Below are 15,089 nucleotides of genomic sequence, written 5' to 3' on the forward strand. Positions count from 1 at the left end.
TTCTTAACATGACAAATATTCTTCTTTAACATCATCGCAGTCTAAGAATGTAATAGGATTGTCTATGGATTTGTTTGCATGAAAAATAAGATTTATCCTGTTAGCAGAACTGAATCATTTATGAGAGCTGCAGCTCACTGTGCCAGCATTATGTCACAATAGTCTTCACAGGCTGAAGCTATTTACTCTAAACATCCCAGGTAGCTGACATTATTGTAGATATTGTGTCCAATGAGTTAAATAGTTTTCACCTCTTTTGAGAAAAATGCAAAATATTTTCATATTTTCTTTTGTCGCTTGTCAGCTTTGGACTATCATATTTTTAAACTGTTAGAGCCAAATTTTACTTTTCAAAGCATTCTCGAACTTGCACCGCAAATGAAATGTATTTTCATTTTGTGGGCCCTAAGTTATATCTTAACAAAAAGTATAACTTAGTGGAAAACATTCCCCCAAGTTATTTTTCCTTTCTAGAAATGAATCTTTTCCCCTCTCCTCCCCCCACAAGATTCTGACACCTCCGTGGTTAGAGGTAATCAAAGGAAGTCTTTGATGTCCCCCTTCAGTTGCTCATCTCCATTGAACAAAACACTGGAAGGGGATGATGAGAGAAGAAAAAGGATGAATCAGGTATTGAATAATGCAGAAAAGTCATTCTGAAAGGGAAATAAATTAAAAACAGTAGTAGAAAGGTTAGCGTAAAAGAAAGAAAGAAAATAAAGTGACAGGATTATAGAGGAAAAAAAATAGAAAGGTGGGAGAAGAACACTAAGTGAGATAAAAGACCTTTTTTAACCTATACTTAAAAGAAACTAAATGGTTCACCTTCTGCCAGGGACTGGAGGGAAGTTTTACAGAAATTTTCTATCTTGGTTCAAGTCCTCACCCAGAAATTTGGGAAAATAAATGCTACCTCAGTGTTCCAATGTGAACACGCTTCCCCAATTACAAACTATTTAGTTTGCCTCTCTGAACCAGTCAGTCCCTAAGATGTTACCCTAGTCTACCTTCTTTCTAACTTGGGACTTCCACAGCTAACTACCTCTCCTTATACTTCATAGAATATGTACAGGTAGGCTGATAAAAAATAGTAGTATTAAACAGTTGTTCTATTCAAGAGACAGCGGGAAGGCCAACTAAAAATTTCCTAGGACCTACCCTGCTCAGCTATCCTGTCTCTTTCCTTGTGAGTAATGCCTTATGACACAGTGGTTAACTTAATAATCATCAACTACTTTTTCAATAGGACCCTAACTCATTCAGTGCAGAGTGCTGCAGAGCAAAAAAGTCAGAATTGTGTATCAAGAATCAGTTGTCAATAAGACTTCTGGGTCATTTGTTGTAGAAGTTGGAACCTATGTAGAGAATGAGGCAACATTTTTCAGTTGTTGTGGGTTGGACAATTGAATGCCACCAAGAAGACACTGAGTCCTGTCCCTGGTTGTCCTACAGAGTTTGTACTTGATGCTGGACAAATATCTGAACAAAAATAATTTCAAGTGGCTACTAAATAATATGTATAATTTAGGTAACTCAGAACTGATTTTCGGAAAAGCTGAGAATTTACAAATGAAATTAAAGCCAATGGTACCTATGATTCTCTGGCAGTGTAATCTGCAGGAACGAGTTCATGGAGGAAGCAAAAAGGTTTGGGATGTGAACCTTAGGGATTTAGTGCATGATGTTGGGCAAGTCACTTCACTTCTCTCTTTTTCCCACCTGTACATTGGATAATACTTACTTGACTTATAAGAGTCGTGTAAAAAATACTTAGTTGCTGTCTGTGTAGTATTTTGATCTTACAAAGTACTTTAAAATGTAATGTATTCTGAAAATCATCCCAGCTTTCATTTCCAGTCCTCATATGAAGCATACAATATTAGTCTCAAATAAAATATTTGGACGTTAGTGTACTATATAAAACTATAAAAAACTATATTTCCATAGGTTCACCCAAAGAACCTTGTCTGCCTATATTTCCATAGGCATTCTGTCTAGGAAACATACAATGTCTCAAATCAGTACAGAAAGGACCCTGCCACTGAAACAGGCCTTATGCCAAATTAGGACAACTCCATTGTCACCAAAAGCCAAAGCACTGGTACAAAAAGTTATGCCAGCATCTCATATATTGACGCTCATCACACACAAAGAGAAGTCACTCTAAATGTAGAGGTAGGGTTGGTATCTTCCAATCAGGAAAGATAACAGTGTCAGTGGGGAGAATGCCACTAAGACCCAACGGAAGAAAGGAGTACTGAGAAGTAACAACCTGCTGTTACAGTGCAGAGGAAAAGTCCTCCAACACCAAACCCACTACTAGTGGTACAGCCTGTGACACCACAAGCTGATGTTGTCAAACATATCCCTAGAAGAACTGTGAACAACCCTGGTATCAAGACCATTGCTGGCATCAGTGCAAACTCCAGAGCAGAAAATGCAATATACGTCAGGAGATGTACTCCTCTCCAACATCAGGGCTCATGCTCTCATTTCCTTTGGCCAGAGAGCCCTTTCCACTGAGATCTATGGGCAAGAACTCAGCTACCAGTGCATCAGGAATAGCAATAGAGTGACCAATATTGTGCAAGTTAGCAACCATGAGCAAGCCACCATGGCCCTATGTGCTTCCTAGGTTCTACTCTCATATGTTTCTAGGAGCTGATCTCTGCCCCATTCCCAAAAAAGATCAATCAAGCTTCTCAGTGGTATCCCTGGCCAGACAACCAGCACTGGATAGGGAAGAGTGCCAAGAAACAATACACAGAGGGCCAGAGAAGCAACATCAACTCCATCACCAAAGACAGTTTGGCATTGTCTGGACTAGCTTTAAGTCTAGGCAAACTAGGCAGCCACCTCAGTCAGAAGTTAGGGGCAGGAAGAAAGCAAATCTGGTAATAATTGTTTTCTGTTAAAATTGGCAGAGTTGCAGACCTTGCTTTCAGCCAAAGCAAATGACAGGTAGTGCTTTCTGCTTGCATGAGTCATCTGTATTTGGGGTTTCAGAAGTTCCTAGATTAAATTACATTTGGGTATACAGTAGTCAGCCAGTAGTCTTCAGTAAAAGTGTACATTGTTTACAAGTTTACATTGGCTGTAAACGGAGATTATAGTGACACACTTTTATAAGAAACAAAAACAGCTTTAGAAACTGCTTTTAGTAGTGTTGACACTGTCTTCCACAACACTGTCATAAGTAGACAGTAGTAGCTAGCTGTGTTAGTCTGAAGTCAAGCAGAAGGCAGGGCAGAGTGGCACCTTAGAGTCTGTCAGAGGCATAGGTAATCATAGGCAACAGTCTATCTTATTAGATGCTATTAATAGAGTCGATTTCTAGTCCACTTCTAGTCCATTAAATTGAAGGCCATTAGTATCATCTGATGAAGTAGAGTTTAGGGTGGTTGTTTGTAGCCATGTTAATCTAAGGACATAGGCAAACAAGGTTCTTTGGGTAGATATGACATCTTTTATTAGACCAACTAAATAATTGGAAAATTGTTCTTTGCAAGTTTTCAGGCACTAACACCCTTTGTCAGGCATAGGGAGAGAGTTCTGGTGTTTTGTGTGCTCTCCTGGGCAGAATAGAAGCCAATATGCAAAATAAGTATTAGAACTGAGAGATCGGAGAGAGTGGTTGTCTTGTGAGTAGTGTGTACCTACAGGTAATAGGGTATTTTTTTCTTTTGACAGATTTTTGGTGTACGTTCCTTATGGTACACAGTTTTGTTTGATTTCTCCTACAAATTTTCCATCAGGGCATTAAGTGCACTGGATTAGTGTCACAATACGGCCTCCCAGGGACGGCTGTGATGTCCCTAGGGCACCAAGACCATGCCAGCTCTGCCCTATGGGTGCCTACTAATCTCACCTGCCATGTCTTATAAATAATAAATTGGTAGCTGCCCTTGAGCTGCTGCTCAGTCACAGTTGTAACAGATTTCTCTAAACCCTGTGGACTGTTGGACCCCTAACTGGATCCCACACTCAGGAGGTGCCTTACAATACCCCTAAGCCCAATGGCTCCAAAACGTCCCCATTACCACACCCCATGCCTCGCAGGTGGCAATTAAATGTCCCTTTTTATGATGTCTCCATCCAGCTCAACCTCCTCTCCTCACTAGGCCCTGGGCCCTTGTTGCTGTACCCTCTTAACTGTTTGGATTTTCTTTTTGTATTGCAGCAGTCCTTCACATGGTATCTGGGTGGATCTTTCAAAAGTACAAACTATCTCTCTGGAGAAGTGTCCTTGTTGGATGAAAGCCCTTTTGAGATTTGCAAGGTGATGATCACAGGTATTCTCCTCAGTGCAAATTCTATGGTATTGGAGGGCTTGGCTGTATATTACAACTTTCTTGGTGTGTTGGGTGATTGTTGGTTCTGTGTAAATATGTAAGTTGGTCTGTGAATTTCCTGTATATGATGGTCTGCATTTTACCATTCTGGATATTGATCATAGTGTCTCCATTACCAAGGAAATGTTGGTAATGGAGTATTCAAGAGAAAGTCTGATGGAGGGGCGGTGATGGTTATTGAATTTGTGATGGGAATCAATCAGAGACTGCAAGTTTTCATTCCAAATGATGAAAATTTCATTTAATATCTTAGGTATAGGATGGGTTTGATGGTGCAGTTCTTGAGGAATTCTTCCAGGTGGGCCATAAAAAGGTTGGCATATTATAGGGCCATTTTGGTGCCCATAGTGGTGCCCATGATCTGAAAGAAGTGTTGGTTATTGAAAATGAAGTAGTTGTGTGTGAGGATGAAGTGTCTAAGTTTAGTAATATCTTTAGGTCTGTACTCTGAGTTGTCATCTGCTCTTGTAGGTATGTAAGCCAGGCTTAGATGCCATCCTGGTGTGGGATGTTAGTATGTAAGCTGGAAGTAGTCTGTTGCTTATGAAAGCTTATGTCTCTCTGAACTATTAGCCTCTAAGGTACTACCATGCCCTGTCTTTTGTACAACATAAATCAGCTAAGAAAATGTGGTATAGATGAAAGTTCTATAGGGTGCTCTGCAGTTAAATAACTGTCTTAAAAGACAGTCATCAGCATCTTCATGACAGATTGGGAGGAGAAAACAAGTAAGGTTCCCCAAGGTCTGTCCTGGCTTAGTCCTGTTCAATATCTTCATTAGTGACCTGGAGGATGAAATTGAGGGTACCCTTAAAGTTGTATATGACACAAGATAGTTGGGGTAATATGCACTTTAGAAAACAAGATTAGAAGTCAAAATGACCTTAATAAACTGGAAAAATGGTCTGAACTAAATAGGAAGAAATTCAGTAAGGGTAAATGCAAAATACTATGCTTATGAAGGAACAATAAAATGCATGATTACAAAATGGGAAAGAACTGATTATGTTGCAGTCCTGCAGGAAAGGATTTGGGTTTACAGTAGATCACAAGATAATTCTGAGTATACAATATAACATTTTTACTGGAAACCTAGTAACATATTGAGGTTTACTAAGAGGAGTGTTGTAAGGAAGTATTTCTTACACTCTATTTAATATTGAAAAGGCCTTACCCAGAATACTGCATTCAGGTTTGGTGCCACACTTCAAGAAAGATGTAGACACAATGGAAAGAAACCAGGAGAACAACAAAAAATATTAGAGGTCTAGACATGAGGAAAGAATTGTGATTATTTTATCTAGAGAAGAAAAGACTTGAACAAGGTGGAATAGAGTCACAAGAAGTAAAACAGAATCCAGCAAGGTATCTCAGATGTTGTACTCAGACCAAAAGTCATAATTTCATAGTTTCATAGTTTGTAGGGTCAGAAGGACCCTGAGCAAATCATCTAGTCCGACCCCATGGCAGGAAAGAGTACTGGGGTCAAACGACCCCAGCAAGGTGTCTGTCTAGCCTTGTCTTAAAGACCCCCACGGTAGGAGTCAGCACCACTTTCCTTGGAAGTTGGTTCCAGATCCTAGTCACCCTGACAGTAAAGCAGCACCTCCTGATGTCTAATCTGAATTTACCCTCTGCCAGCTTGTGACCATTATTTCTAGTCACTCCTGGTAGTGCTCGGGGGAACAGGGACTCCTGCAATGCCTGCTGGTCCCCTCTGACTAGTTTGTAACAGGCCACTAGATCCCCCCTCAGCCTTCTCTTGTGGAGGCTGAATAAGTTCAGGTCCCTGAGCCTCTCCTCGTAGGGCCTGCCCTGCTGCCCCCGATCATGTGAGTGGCCCTCCCCTGGACCCTCTCTATGTTGTCCACATCCCTCTTGAAGTACGGCGCCCAGAACTGGATGCAGTACTCCAGCTGCGACCTGACCAGTGCCACGTAGAGGGGGAGGATCACCTCCTTGGATCTGCCTGAGATGCATCTGTGGATGCATGACAAGGTGTGGTTGGCCTTCCTGACTGCATCCCCACACTGCCACCCCATGTTCATCTTGGCATCAATGATGACTCCAAGATCCTTTTCTGCCTCTGCACTGATGAGAAGGGAGTTCCCCAGCCTGTAGGTATGCTGCTGGTTCTGATACCCCTGCATCTGAAGATTTGGTGACCTGGTTGTAGAAGGTCACCAGGTTGGTCTGACAAGACCTGCCTCTAATGAACCCGCGTTGGTTACCCCTAAGCATAATCTCCCCCGCTGGCCCCTCATGGACATGTGCCAGGATAATTCTCTCAAAAAGCTTACCCAGGACTGAGGTAAAACGAACTGGCCTATAGTTTCCTGGGTCCTCCTTCCTCCCTTTTTTGAAGATGGGAACCATGTTGGCCCTCTTCCAGTCCTCTGGCACCACACCAGAGCACCATGAGTGCTCGTAAAGCCATGCCAGGGGTCCCGCAATGACCTCAGCTAATTCCCTCAGCACTCTCGGGTGGAAATCATCCGGACTAGCTGATTTAAATACTTCCAGTCCCTCCAGAAGTTCCCTGACTTAATCCTCACTGACCCTTGGCCTAGGTGCCCCTCCCCTGGGGCCTGAGAGGGGCCCGGTGGGGGGGCTGATCCAGTCCTGCTCAGGAAAATGGAGGCAAAGAAGTTGTTACATAGGTTAGCTTTGTTCTGGTGTGATGACCAGATTTTATAGCATGTCTTGCAGGGGCCCCATGTTACCCGGTACCTTCTTTTTGCCCCCAGTGTATTTAAAAAAGGACTTCTTCTTGTTCTTGATCTGAGTAGCTAGTCCCAGTTCCATCTCCACCTTGGCCTTCCTAACTACCCCCCTGCTTCCCCGAGCAGCTCCCTGGTGACGGCCCCTGCCTTCCATCGGGTGTATGCCTAGCCCTTTTAGCTAGAAGACATTCCCGGATGCTTTTGGTGAGCCATGGGGGCTTTTGTGCCCTCCTGCTCCCTTTGATCCGTGTTGGGATCACCTCCCTTTGGGCTTGGAGGATCATCTCCTTAAGGAGCAACCATTCTTCTTGGACACCTGACTCCCCCCCTACGGGACCTCAGTGCTTCCCCAACTATTCTCCTTAGCTCATTGAAGTCTGCCCTCCTGAAATCTAGGGCTGCTGCCTTGCTGCAGGCCTTTGCCACCTTGTGCTGGATGGTGAATTCCAGCAGGCAATGATCGCTGTCACCCAGGTGGTTGAGCACTCGCAGCCCCCTCACCAGGTTGTTGCCAATGGCCAGCACCAGGTCCAACAAGGCGTCTCCCCTGGTGGGGCTGTGTACCTCCTGGGTTAGATGGAGGTCGAGCATTTTGGCTAGGGACCTATGTGAGCGGTCAGACCTGAGTCAGCTCCAACTATCTCCATGAGCTGACTTAAGACTTCCTGATCTAGCTCTTCCCCTTGGTTGGGTGGTCTGTAGTAGACCCCCACTGTTAAGTCTCTTTCCCCTCAACTACCTTGTATTCTAACCCAGAGCACTTCAGTATGCCTCTCCTCTGACCCTGTGCTACTTGTTGAGGATGTGTATTCCTCCTCAATGTAGAGCACCACACCCCCATTTTTCCTCCCCGTCCTGTCTCTCCTGTACAGCCTATAGCCCTTGATATTCACCGCCCAATCATGTGTTGGGTCCCACCACATTTTTGTGAGCCCCACTATGTCTGGGTTGGTGTCAGCTAGCAGGAGGGTAAGTTCCTCCTGCTTGTTTCCCATAATACGAGTGTTTGTGTAGAGGCATTTGAGACCTTCTGAGGATGTGTGCACTGGCCCCCTAATCTCAGCATTGCCCTGGCCCCTGTTGCTTACCTGGGTATATGTTCTGCTCGTCGGTCTAGGCTGGGCTGTACTTGTGGGTGCTGCTTGGTTTAGTGGTCCAAGGCTTCCTCCACCCTCGTCTTCCCCTTCCCCCGATAAGCGTAGTTTAAAGCCTGCTAGAGGAGATCCGCCAACCTAGAAGAGAACACATGCTTACCTTTGGGGGAAAAGTGGAGCCTGTCCCATCCAACCATGTCTCTCGTTGTGATGTGTGGGTCATTGTCTAGGAAGCTGAAGCCCGCCTCAAGACACCATTCCTGAAGCCACCAGTTGGTATCTGTGATGCGGGTCTCATGTCGTCTTCCACGTCCGCTCACTAGTAGTCATTGACCTGCCAGCGTGGATGGTGGCTGGTTAAGCAGTACTAATTAAGCAAGATTTTTTTTCCACTGCTATCAACTCAACATGAAAAGTCAGTGAGTTCCAGACCTTCCTGGTTGAATCACTTTTCACGTCCTTTCCTCAGTACAAGACCATAGTCTAAGTCCTTGCCTAGGATGGTCTCAAATCTCACCTAAATAAATAAGCTAACCTGCCAGTCTTCTTTCCAAAAACACACTAGAGAAAAAGCTGTATATTTTAGACCGTGCAAGAGCCTTTCTTGAGAGCTTGCACAGACATTGCTGTTTGAAGACCGTAAACTTATGTATACGGGGCACATGCACATCTGCATAAGGTTCCACATTGACTACAGCACCTCAAAGCACTACACTTAACTGTTCTTTATGTATCTTGCAAGGGTGTTATGAAGATAATTTATTTAACGTTTCTGAGCCATTCTGCTTCTAAGGAGAAAATGCTTAGAAAGTGCTGGGAAAATGTCCCTGTAGAAAATAATATAATGCTGGGCACTCAGCAAATATAATAGAGCCAGATTTTAAACAAGGATAAAACTATTGAACAGTTGTCTCCAGCATATGACACAATAAGGCAGAAGGCATATGGAAACATGGTATCTCGCCAGGTAATGAAGGGCTGTATCAAAATGCATATGCATAAAGGGACTGAAATCAAATTGCATGGTCAGTCTATATTCTGGCATTTCCTAACTTTTAAATGTTTGAATTTGCAACCCTGATGTTCCTGTAACATAAGGGGGGGGGGGGGCGGTGTGTGTGTGTGTGTGTGTGTGTGTGTGTTAGTTACTTAGTATGCAATATACAGATAGGACAGCTTCCTCTGGGATTGTTTGTTTTCTTTTTTAAGATATGTCTTCATGAGGGTAACTTCTGTCCATACTGTATTAGAAAGACAGAGTTAGAGGGCAATGGCTATTGCAGAGATACATGTTATTGAAATATACCTGTAATAATATATGTATAATGGTGAATACATTGCCTTGGGAAATACTATTTCAGAATGAAAAGTTGTTACTTTTCTATATTGTTTTCTTGAACTAAGAAAGTGATAAAGAAAAAAGCTTCTATACACCTTTTTAGTGTATATTTACTCTTTGATGTTGACAGTGACCTGGAAATTTAGTCACAATGTGCTATGACCTTGCTTTCTGGGGAGGTTATTTTTATCATGGCACCTTTGAAAGATGTTTTCATAACCCTGAAATATAATTGGAAGCATTTCTGAGATATGAGAAATGTTTTAGAAAACATAGTTACTGTGAGTTAAATGATAGAACTATATCCTCTTTTGTAAAACTTTAAAAAGTTAAAGGTTTTAGGAAACCAAAAGTATTGCCATTTATATTCTGCCACTGTTCCAATAGTTATCTGGTACACTTGAAATGTAAAACTTCCTTTAGGATTCCAGGTCTCTATCCATTTTAGAGACATTCAAAATAATAAGGAGGGCGCATTTTAATTAATAAAAAGCCAGGCGCTCACAACAGAAAAAAAGGATTTATCAGAATTGAGTCTTAAAGTACTATTTTTTTCAGTTAAAGATTCATCAGACTAAATAACTGAGCTTGTATTATTTCAATTCAAGGAAATTTCACCCAGTGATTAGGAAATGCCATTAAAAGGAAAATGATTGGCTGTAAAAGTCTTTCCCCAGTAAAATGTGTTGACCTAATGGATATTCCTCAAAGGTAAGTCAAAGTGTTATGTGATGTTCTTTTATTGATTGTTGATTCTGTGTATACCTCTGGGAGAAGAAACAGCAAAGAAATGTTTTGAAAGGAAAAAGAGTGACCTTTTCTATGGAGGCATTTTAATGCTGTGTGATGCTGGAATAACCAACCAGAAGTATAATAAAGAAGAAAAATGATCTTGTAATATTATAGCCTATGGGAAAAAATAAGAATTCTATTTTTACATTAATTACAAAATCAGAGTTATGGTACAGTATTTAAAAACTACAAAGCAATTTTCTTCTCTCAGTTAAACTATAATGTCAAACTAATTATTTATCTCTATGCACATAGCTGCTTTGGGGTTAAAGATGAGGTATTAAGAGCCTTCCCTTTGCATAAGTAGCATTAACAGATGGGTGATATCCCTATACAAAGGAAAGACTCCATCTGGGGATGGTATTCAACTGTGAAATATCTTCCAGTAGTCTCTGTGACCATAATCAAGAAGAATCAGTTTCTACCTTAAGTCTTACCTGAAAAGAAGATACCAGTATGTGAGAATGATTTTTCCCTTAGATTTCAACTCAAGAGAAGTATTATTATTTCCTGGTGGGAAATTTTGTATTCTTCTATCCTCAAATAAAGAGGTTTTCTGAAAGATGCAATAAGAAAAAAGAAATTAAATTACTTCTATGTAACTGGAATTCTCTAAAGGTCACCATTACTGACATGCTTATATCACAGGTCATTGGAAAGCTTATTTAATAGCTCCAGCTGCCTCTCAAACTAACTTGTATATTCTGAGCTATACGCATGGATTCCAGAGAACACACTGTGCCCCATTCTCCATCAGTTTCTCTTAGCCTAAACAGAACTAAACAATCCTTCCTAAACACAACGTATTCCAAATCCCATGAGGAGAAGAAGGGTCACCGTGGATCTATAGAGGGTTATGGCCTTTAAGAGAACTCCAATTACAGGTACTGTGGATAATTTCTCTTTAAATCACTATTCCTAAAGGCTAAGCATTCACCATATCCCAGTCATACAATCATAATGTTGAAAATAATACACAAATATGAAAATACTATGAAATCCACAGTTTGGAATATTGGAAATGACTCAAAAATAAAAATTAAAAACTAAAAGAATGAAAGAGTTGGGCACTCAGCACTGTCCTTTTAGACAAATATTTATCTGTGTTTTGATTCTTATTTTTGGTGAATGATAGCCACTGTAAAAGTAGAGAGGCTGAGATTTGGGGATAACATTTTGAAAGTTTGACTCGAGATATGGGGTATCTGGCTTGGAAAAAAGGACCTAATTCTACCTTTTCTTCTCATAAAACTAAGGTTTCATCTTTATTTTTAAGCTGGAAGAAATGGATTGTCATTTTCTGATGTTTGGGTTCCTCTGCACTTCTTGGTTCCCTCTGGGGCCAGAAATATAAGTATTGAAGAATTTGTGTAATTTCCCATGAAATCTGGGAGACAAAAGTAGTGGAGATAGGTATACAATTTTTTGTGTGTGTTTCCCACATCAGTACTTGAGTCGCCACCCAGCTTTGTCACTGTATGTCTTCCATAGTCTATAACAACTCCTTTCTGTTTTTTGGCAAACTGCTCCAAACATAAAATTGGTGATTTTGTATTAATTTCACTATAATTGAAGATGCACTTAAACTTGGATTTCCACAGACTGGTACAATTGAAATACTGTGCAGCTAAATCTTACGATGCAGTTTATACATTCCTTATAAGATCAAGTTGAGAAACAGTTAATTCCTTGAAGGGGAGGCCCATTTTGGGGATGCCCTGCCAGCAGAATCAGTCTTGCTTGCCAATTGGCCAAAGAAAGCATGTACCTGAACTTGGCAAGCCAAACGTGTAGAAGGGAGAGGGCAGGGAGCACACAGTGAATGTATTGTGATTTTTCTGCTCAAGTCAAGAAGAAAAGATGCCAGGATCCACTCAGAAAGCAGCCTAGGACTGCCCTTTAGTTAAGAAACTTAGCAGAGACAACTGTGTGATTTCTTATTTTATTCATTTATGAGGACTGGAAGATGTCTACCAAGAACTTGACAGTACACTCTTTCCAGTGACCAAAAGCTGAAGGCCCCAAAGATGGGTCCTTACTCTAGCACTTTGAAGAACAGTGTTCAAGAAGCTTGAATCTAGAGCCAGTCTTGCATAAATCTTTTTTGGTAAATGGTTAGAGTTTCACCTTGTAGATCTGCTGTGGTATTTTAGGCCCTGGTCTTGATAAGAAGAATAGCAACAGTTATAACTTCTTCCTTAAGAAGCTGAGTGCAGGGTAACAACAACAAATAAATAAAGGTTGTTACCTTTGCAATTTCCCCTTTCAACTGTGCAACTCTTTACAGTTAGAAAACATACTTCCCAATAGTTAAGAGAGCATACGCAGCTCTTCTGTTTTACAACCTGTTCCCTCTCTTCATTACTTTCAAATCAGCCTGCTTCCACTTCTTTATAACTAACTTTAGACTTAGACAACAGATATGCATTAGGCAACTGTCTTCTGCCTATTTCTTAGCAATTCTAATAGGAAAACAGCACTTCATATAAATGTCTATCCTGAAAGCAAACATTCTCAAAGCTTTCATTAACTCCACGGTTCATAAATTAAAATTGACTGCTGTCCAGAATATCCACAGAAAGCTACAAGCTTGACTCAAAGTCAGTTGAGGCCTTTCCAGTAAGGAGCTTTGATTCAGGTCTTAAATACCCTGCTGAAGTTCCTCACTTGAAATGGGCATTTTAACTGTGAGTTAACAAAAAAAGACACTTCAGAAATAGCTTGTAGCATTGTATTCTTTAAGGCAGCGGGTGGGCAAAGTCCAGCCCGCAGGCCAGATCTGACTGACAGGACTCCATTTCCCAGCAGCCCTTGCCCACATGGCTGGGGCTGGTCTCCATGGTGACCCCAGCTGCAGCTGCACTGTGATTGTGCAAGGCTGGCAGGGCCTGCAGCAGAGCAGGGCAAGGGACTGCTCAGGAGCCCTGGGATCTTGTGGCAGGGGGACTTGGTCCAGGGCCAGGGCAAAGCCATGATCTGCAGCCTGCATGCTCAGGGCAGGGGTGCGCAGGCAGTGGATTGTTGTTCTGTCCCTGCTCCAGACCAGGCTGTCACTGCTGCAAGGAGCCAGGGGAGAGCTGTGATCCGCTATCTGTGCACCCCTGCCCCAAGCATGTAGCTGCAGATCACAGCTTTGCCCTGGCCCACAACAAGCTGCCCCCACCACAAGATCCCAGGGCTCTGGAGCAGCACCCTACTGCACCCTGCCAGTGCAGCTAGGGCTGGTCACCATGGCAACCCCAGCCATGTGCTATCACAGTGCAGCTGCACCTGGGGTCTCTATGGAGATTGGCCCCAGCCATGTGGGCAGGGGCTGCTGGGAAATGGAGTCCAGCTGCCAGCCGGATACCCCATTTTACCCACCCCAGCTTTAAGGCGTTTATAGTCATAAAGTATTTAAAGCTCGTGCCAAAAAAAAATAGCTATTAAATAATCTTCTATGAGCTGGAAGCTGTGACTCAAGAAAGATGGAGACTTAACTTCAGTGAATGAAGCTGCCTTCAAGTACTAGTGTGTATAACTGTATACCTAACCAGAACTTTTTATGTAGTATAGATACTCATGTCAGCTGGTTGAGGTCAATCCTAAATGCAAATGAAAAAGTAATCTACCTTTACATAATCTACGTCTGTCTACGTGAGCTAAAAGCTGTACTTAAGTCACCCCTTGGTAATGGATGGCCCCTAGCAGACATCATACTTAAGACATGATTAATCAGCTAATTACATTTTAAGTAGCAACATGGCCACTCATTCATGCAATGAATGGTGTGATGAAACAAGGAATAAGCCAAAGAATTATTACACAAAATATGTGTTAATAACTTTGTGACCGATTCCCATTGTGCCTTCAATTGAACATGTAGCCAATGCACTTCTAGGACTGAGAGCTTCTCCAGTTGATATGCACTTCTGACCTCAGAAGCACACCAGAGTCTTGTGTTCCCACCCCAGCTGACAGCACTGGTCCTCTAATCAAAAGTCCCAGCCCTGGGAGCAACCAGGAACCTGGCTTCCTATTTGCCAATTCCAGGGGAAGCCCAGGATCACGGTCTCTGGTTCCCCCTGCACCAGCAACACAATGCACTTGTGATCTGATCCCCAGTCCCGGGATCATGCCTTCAAATGACCAATCGGGGGCCTTAGTTTCCAAACCTTGCAGTCCTAGGGCAAATCGTTCTTGGGTCATCCAACAAACTTGGATCAAAAAAATGAGGTAAAAAGCATTAATATGTGTCCATACTAACAAAAGGTATAATAGACCTAAACTTGATCTCTTTTCCTAATTAAGACAAGCTTGTAGTAAATATGTCAGTAGTGTAAAGTTAATCATGTATATTCATCCATTCAATATTTGCTTTATTATGTTAGAATAGAAAACCTTTTTAAACTGTTGCACAAAACCAGTGCAGGTTCCTTTTATCCTTTCTGTTTAGGTGGATTAGCTCTTTTAGACTCTTCCTTACATGCAACCAGACTTAGTAGATCTTGTGTGTTTACTTGAAAAGAAATGTTTTCCTTTCTCTTTTTTCCCAGCATATTTTTTACTTGAGCCTCTGTCATCATAGATACCATGAAAGCTTCCAGTTTTGTACTCGAGCACATATATAAAAATTAAGGTAGTTTGCTTCTAATACCACTTAGAGACCATCTATACATGCAGGTAAAGGTGTAATGGGATTGAATGTGCGATCCATACAATTGTACCTCCTACCATGCCACACATACATGGCAGGTGGTGTGATTGTGGGATCGTGAATCAGATCCCATCATGTCTTTTTGCCAGTGCA

Source organism: Crocodylus porosus, unplaced genomic scaffold (genome assembly GCF_001723895.1).
Source record: "Crocodylus porosus isolate Cpor-Errol unplaced genomic scaffold, CroPor_comp1, whole genome shotgun sequence".
NCBI lineage: Eukaryota > Metazoa > Chordata > Crocodylia > Crocodylidae > Crocodylus > Crocodylus porosus.